Genomic DNA, 7889 nt, shown 5'->3' with positions numbered 1-7889 from the left:
CCCGTCGTGTTGCCTTTGGATGAACAGGACCCCGATCGATCGAGCCGGTTGGGGCTGGATGAACAGGACCCCGTGGAGGGCTGGATGAACAGGACCACCCCATGGAGGGCTGGATGAATAGTAGGCGGTGTAGGGCAGGATGAACAGTAGCCCGTGGAGGGGTGGTTGAACAGGAGTCCGTGGAGAGGGCTGGTTGAACAGTAGCCGGTGGAGTAGCGCGCGGTGGAGGCTGGATGAACAAGAGCCCGTGGATGAACAGTCGCAGGTCGAGGCTGGAGGAGGTCGACGGTGGATGAACAGTAGCTCGTGGAGGCTGGAGGGGGTCGACGGTGGAGATGAACAGTATCCCGTGGAGTCCCGTTTTGTGGTACGCCACACCCCTCCCGATGAACAGGACCCCCGTTTCGACCGTAGCGCTCCAACACAAGTCCGTTTTGTCCGTTTTGCGGTACGCCACACCCCTCCCAATCAACAGGACCCCCGTTTCGAACGTAGGAGGTCCGTTTCCTCCATTTTGCGGTACGCCAGACACCTCCTGATGAACAGGATCCCATTTCGAACGTGGCCGGTCGAACACAAGGCCGTTTCCTCCGTTCTGCGATACGCCAGGCCTCGTTTCGATCGCATGTTCCGTCCAAGCCCTCCCGATGAACATGACGCATTCTGTTGCCTCCCCATGAACACGACGCATTCCGTTGCCTCCCCATGAACACGACGACAGCGCTGTTTCTCCGTTACGACCCAGCCATGTACACGAGCCCTGGCTGTACGTATGCGCGAGTAGGCGTTCGAGACCCCGCCCGTATGTACACATACGTGGATGTATTTTCTTTCTTGCACCCTGGCCGCTGTACGTACGTGTACATGCTACGTGTGCGCCTCTACTACGACACGTGCGCGCCTCTACATCGACCAGTATATATGTACGTACACGTTCGCGACCAAAATGACAACGCTTTGTATGCTTCGACCAGGTGGGTCCCGACTTTCAGGCACTTCCTTGAGTGCGAAGATGTAGCTGGTGGGTCCCAGCAGTCAGGGGGGCGAATCATTTTGTTTTTTGCCCGGACGCACTTCCTTGCGTGCGAAGGTGTAGCTGGTGGGTCCCAGCAGTCAGGGGGGAAAGTTTTTTCGCAAAATAAGGTGGCCCTTCCGGTGGGTCCCCATTGTCAGGTGGAGGCATAATTATTTTGCACATAATAAGGAGGCACTTCCTTGCTGTGGCCGTGGACCCAGCTGTCAGCCTCTCCACGTACAGTCCACGTCCTATGGAAGTCGTTCCTTGACCACGTTGACCATGCTGCGTCGAGAGCACCAGGGCAGTGGACGACGGCGAGGCCTAGGAAGGGGACGACAAGGAGCCGGGGAAGACGCGGCAGTGGAAGCCCGCGCAGAGAGGAGTACGAGGGTTCACTGGTTCGGCTGTGGTGTGAGGCTGCCGTCGCCGCAGGGCCTGGCCAGCGGTGGGAATAGTAGGGGCGGTGAGGCCTTTGGAGCAGCACAACCGGCCACGGGAGGCAGGAGCATGCGGCACGACCGGCGTTGCTTTGGGCGGCTGGAGCAAGAAGAGCGGAGGTTGAAGAAGCACTACGACCGTTGGATGGACATCATACGGTCACTGGAGCTAGAATCGTTCATATTGACTAAAGTTGACAAAGGCCCCCGTCCCTGTCAACTTAGTAGGCCCACAAGTCAGCCTCCCACCATGGTGGGTCCCAGCTAGCAAGGGGAGTATTCATTTTTTTTGTGCGTAATAAGGAGGCACTTCCCGTGGGTCCGAGCTGATAGCGGGGGCAATGTTTTTTTCACGAAATACGCTGGCCTGTCCGGTGGGTCCGAGCAGTCAGGGGGAAACATTTTTTTCGCGAAATAAGGTGGCCCATCCGGTGGGTCCCTGCTATAAGGTGGAGGAATAATTATTTTGCACGTAATAAGGAGGCACTTCCTTGCGGCCGCCTGGACCCAGCTGTCAGCCTCTCCACGTACAGTACTCTTCCGATGGAAGTCAATCGTTGACCACGTTGACCATACCGCGCCGAGAGCACCAGGGGCGGTGGTCTGGACGACGGCGAGGCCTAGGAAGGGGACGATGCAGAGCCGGGGAAGACGCACCAGTGGAAGCCTGCGCGGAGAGGAGTACGAGGGTTCACTGGTTCGGCTGCGGTGTGAGGTTGCCATCGCCGCAGAATAACAGGGGGTGTGGGTGAGTGGAGGGATGGCCTGGCCAGCGTTGGGAGTAGTATGGGGGCGGTGAGGCCTCCGCGGTAGCACAGCCGGCCACGGGAGGCAGGAGCACGCGGCATGACCAGCGCTGCTTTGGGCGGCTGGACCAAGAAGACCAGGGGTTGAAGAAGCACTACGGCCGTTGGATGGACATCGTACGGTCACTGAAGCTAGAAACGTTTATTATTGACTAAGTTGACAAAGCCCTTGGTACGCTCCAACTTAGTAGGCCCACAGGTCAGCCTCCGAAACGGTGTGCCCCAGATGTCAGGGGGAGGAATCATTTTTTGGGCGGCCAAAGCTAAGAATATCCGAGATTGAAGAAGAAGCACGACATCCGTTGGATAGACATCCAACGGCAACTGCTGCTAGAACCATGTGTTGACTATAATAAGTTGGCAAAGCCTTGCATACGCGTCAACTTATTTTTTTAGGGGACGCGTCACTTAGTAGGCCCACAAGTGTGTGGCAGAGAACTTATAGCCCATTTGCATTTTGTAAGAATGTACAACCCATTTAGAATTCTAATGGAATTTACAACAACCCATTTACAGTTTGTTAAAAGTACATCCCATTTTCTAGCTAGGACAATGATTAATAATTCCAACCAACCGTTGAAGACAGAATTCAATAAAATTTCCCACATTTTGATGGGCTACGAAATATTTTTATCCCGAAATTTCTAGTCAGATTAAATATAAATTTGTATTACGTAAAAATCCAACGAAACATTGCGCGTGCAACAATGAAAATTTAAGATTTTCAAAATCCATAAATAATATTTTATAAACTAATTTCGTGTTTGGTGCATTTTTTTATAGTTACTGCCCAGTTTTTATAATTACATCCCATTTATTATTTTTAAAGCCCATTTTCCTGTTAAGCCTAATGCATCCCTCCTAGGAAAGATTTTCAGCCCAGCGGGGCGGAGAATAACAAGTTGACCTTGCCTGGGTATTCCTCAAAAAGACGTATAGGTGGGCTAGCCATTTTCATCTTGAAAAAATTAGTATCTGGGCTGGATATCTGGACTGGGCTAGACGGCCACAGCCCGCCCAGTTAATACCCTGCTCTCCTCTGAACAACAAGGAAATCATCGGCAAGAAAAACTCTGCAATGCTCACGCCTCAAAAACACAAATACTGCTCGAGCTGCTTGGTCCCAGCTGTCGGCCGCACCTTGTGCAATTCTCTCGTTTATATTGACTACATAGGTTGACAATGGTGTGGGACCATGATGTCACAAAACCAGGAGAAAGCAAAAAAAATATAGTTGTACATAATAAGGAGGCACTTGCGTACGTACGGCTATGGCCCTAGTGGGTCCCTAGTGTCATCCAGTCAAAATAAAGTCATCTCCTGAATACTCATGTTCGTTGACGATATTAACAATGCTCGGTGCCACGGCGAGCGCAACAACTCGAAGGACAATGGAGAGGGCCTCGCAGGCCCTACGGATGGTTTGATACAACGCCCGCTACTCATTCAGGAAGCCAGGATCATCGGACTCCTATGAGCACCTTCGAGAAAATGAGACGGCATGAAATGGTAAGGCCGCGCTTGGGAGCTCTGGTTTATTTCAAACCTGTATTAACATACAAGTGTAATTTACTCATCATCGAAAACAATGCATAAAATACAGGTGTAATGAAACCGAGGGCCCGAGGTCTGTAAGTAAAACCGGCGGGTTATGCGTGTAATTTGAGAGACTAGTGTATATTTTACGAGCACTACTATATGGACGACATTACCAGACGATACATCCACGTCGTGCGTATCATGCCATCCATGGGCAAGGCTGAAACAGCAGCTAACGGCTGGATTAGCAATCGTCCAAGTGTCGTTCAGCGTTTTTATTGTGTGTCAAGTACTTCCGATATTTTACAAGTCGAAATCGACCAACCAAGCGCCTTCGCCCGAGACCATCTACTTTAATTTACAAGCGTTAGTTTTACAAGTGGTTTTGGTTGGAAAACGACGATCCAATCACGGCCTAATATCATGAGTTGGCCGGAAGATCATATGGTTTCACGTCTAACCTACCCGACTTGTCGTATAGGCTATGAATGAAACATCATATGATGAACTTCTTAAGCACGGAAACAACAGAAGAAGATGATCTTCTTAACAAGCAAATCACTGGCATTAGATCGACATGCAAAACAATACGAAGCATTATTCTCAGGAGGCACGGTGAACAGCTCATGATGCCGCATGCCACAACATTCCAAGCTCAACTTTGCAATCAAACACAAGGCCTGGCATTACATAGAAAATATTCAGAACAAACTCTTAACACAGGAATATCTCAGCAGAGTAACTATTTACTTCTAAACTGAACACTGGAATAGGAAAAAACACTCAACGCTGTTCACAGCAAGGGCGTCCCACTCAAAAATATCAAATGCATGTCTTCTAGCTAACATCAATGAGCAAATTTTGACAAGGTTTTCCAATTCCAATATATTAAACTAATGTCTTCTTGCTAACATCAATGATTAAACTTTGACAAGCTTTTCCCATTCAAAATATGTAATGCCTATGATCGTGGAGTCCTGTCGTAGCTTTTATACTTGATTGGGCACTCTTTGCCCAGGGCACTCCACGTATTGTTAAATTGCCAATGGTCTCTGCAGACTAGTCATGTCACCGGTGTCTAATAATACTCTATAAAGCTTCTCGGTCATTCCTTCTGTAATGTAGCGCAAACAGTGACTGCTTCTTTCTGCAAAGTGGAACGACCAACTAGACCCAGTAATGCAGCAGTTTGCCTTACACATTGGCTCCTTTTGTGCAGTTCAACTAAAATCGAAGTCGGAATAAAACCGAGCTTTAATTTTGATATCCCTGTAAGCAACAATAGGTATAAGTTAAACAATTACTAAGAAATAACGGTTGATGACTTGTACTCCCAGAAGAAAAGCATCTACTGATCTACTTTATCTTAATGGGAAACAAAGCAGGAGAGTAGCAATTCTCCATCAGTGTGATTCATTCATATTGACTGAGACATTATCTTAACAATGTCTTGTTTCAACATGTATAAAGAACGACAAAGCTTATAAAGGGGGTGATGCTGAATTTGTTGTAACAAAGCAACAAGCATCATGTCTGGGTTGGTCCCATTTTTGTTCACTACTTAATGGGAAAAGACAGCAATACAATAGCTTCAATTCATCATTTATTTAAAACAGTACCAATACAAGTAGCACAACATCTCAAAACACACTGCACGATCATGTGGATGAAGGCAAGTACCAACCTGTCATGACGCACACAAGATCACGTATGAATCTGCCAACACGAATAGGAAATCCAATCTCGTTTTGTGCAGTTCCACTGAAATCAAGCAAAGTGTTTCGCGTAGCGAAGCAAAATGTCACAATAGCAACAAGTTGAATAGATATCCCTGTATAAACAGAGGCAAAAAAGGAATCAATTACTGGCTAATAAAAGAGGATGAAACATGCGGCCACAAAAATGGTAATCCTGCCAATCCCTAACAAGTGTTGCAGTTTTGAAATAAGATTCAGTAGTTAATACTGAGAGCGGCATCAATTACTGGCTAATAAAGGGGATGATGTTGAATTTGTTGTAACAAAGCAACAAGCATCATGTCTAGGTTGGTCCCATTTTTGTTCACTACTTAATGGGAAAAGACAGCAATACAATAGCTTCAATTCATCATTTATTTAAAACAGTACCAATACAAGTAGCACAGCATCTCAAAGCACACTGCACAATCATGTGGATGAAGGCCTGTACTAACGTTTCAGGAGACGACCAACATAAAATACGAATCTACCAACACGAATAGGAAATCCAATCAAGTTTTGTGCAGTTGCACTGAAATCAAGCAAAGTTGCCGGTGTGACATTTAAGTTTTCTATAGCAACAAGTTGAATAGATATCCCTGTTTTAAGAGGCAAAAAAGAAAACAATTACTGGCCAATAAAGGAGGATGAAACATGCGGCCACAAAAAGAAGCATCTACCTTATCTTGATGGAAAACAAAGTATAGGACAGTGGCATTTCGAAAACGGTTGCATTGATTCATATTAACAGAGAAATTCTTTTAAAATAGATCAGTAGTTAATTATGAGATTAACAACAACAAAATAGCTGCATGGGACATGCCAGCACCATGTCCGTCCACACGTATAAATGGGTGATGCAGAGTATGTAGCCAAGCAGCATATATGCGCTGGTCCCATATGTGTTCTCTTTGAACCTTCTTCCTATGTGAGGGCAGCAAATCTAGTCGTGCACAAACTACCCGACCCCCCAGTTTCTTTCCCTTTTCAACAAAGAGATCGCGTCCTTACATATGTGTGTACTGGGTTACCCCCTTTTTCCCTTTTCGACCTACAAAGCAGCTGGATAGCCAGCCTATACTACTTTCCGCCCCTCATTTCCTCATTGAACCACGTCCTAGATTCTTGCTCCAGCCCACCGCACCCTTCATTCCTCCTTGAACCAAGACCTAGATTCGACTACAGATCGAAAAAGATCCAGATGCAGCTAGAGCAACGATAGTTTCAAAGAAACTTATACCTTAGGGTCGTCGGAATGTGGCAAGGCGTGCGGCCGGAGGCCGGATCTGCCCACACTAAGTACGGCAGCGAGGAAGAAGGGGTCGGTGCCCCCCCCCCGCACAGGCGCTGGGTGAAAGAGAACCGCACAGCCGATAGTGGATTTCCTCCCTCGCCGAAGGCGATAGAGTGAACGCTGCACCTCCTCCCCTTCCCGGTGCAACGGGATACGGACGCCTCCTTCACCAGCTGTGAGGGGGGAGAGAGAGACAAGAGGCCAACGCAGTCTTGTTTAGATCTGGTGAAGAGAGGGTGAGAGACTGTGAATATAGCAAACCCTAGCAAATGTATCTAGACTCATTTTAGTGCTAGATACCTCCGTATCTAGACAAATCTAAGACAAGTAATTCGGAACGGAGGGAGTAACATATATGTAGTGGGGCGAGCGTGTGGAGAGTGCAAACCCTAGCGGACAAGCGCTGAGGCTCCCGCTTATATATATACTACTGTAGTACGAACTGAGCTCTGGTGCCTTCACTGCACCTGCTTTTGGCTGTATGACAGGTGAGCCAGCCACATTTTGGGCCCACCTGTCGTAAAACCCTAGTGAAAATTGCACCAACGTGAAAGACGACTGCGTCTCCAACTCAACCAAGGTGAACTGACGAAGGATATCATCTTTGTGCGTAACAAGCAAAGAGCACTAATGGAAGACAGCTTGTTTTTTATCGAAAATCTATCAGCTTCACCAGCCGACCCAACCATGAGGCGCAACCATGAGCATCGATAGGTCATTGTGGTGATGCATCATACATTTGGCATCAAGTTTGGGTGAGGCACCTAAGAAGTTCGACAAATCCTCACTGTGGTTTGTTTCTTCTCAGTAATCAAGCTCGAGGAAGGAAGAACCACGTGGCAGAGGACAGTGAGGCAGAACAACAATGGCCATCTAATTTTGTGCAGTTCCACTAAAACTGAGGAAGACATGCCTGGGTATGGAGACACGCATCACTTTTTCCAAAAATATAAAAAAGGGTTAGCAACGACATCTCAATTTTCAATAAGAATTAATGAAAAGTACACCAACAAACAGAAGCATCATAATTATCTTGATGGGAACTAAACCAGGATACCC

Source organism: Triticum dicoccoides, chromosome 7A (genome assembly GCF_002162155.2).
Source record: "Triticum dicoccoides isolate Atlit2015 ecotype Zavitan chromosome 7A, WEW_v2.0, whole genome shotgun sequence".
NCBI classification, from domain to species: Eukaryota; Viridiplantae; Streptophyta; class Magnoliopsida; order Poales; family Poaceae; genus Triticum; species Triticum dicoccoides.
This window is presented reverse-complemented; position numbering follows the sequence as displayed.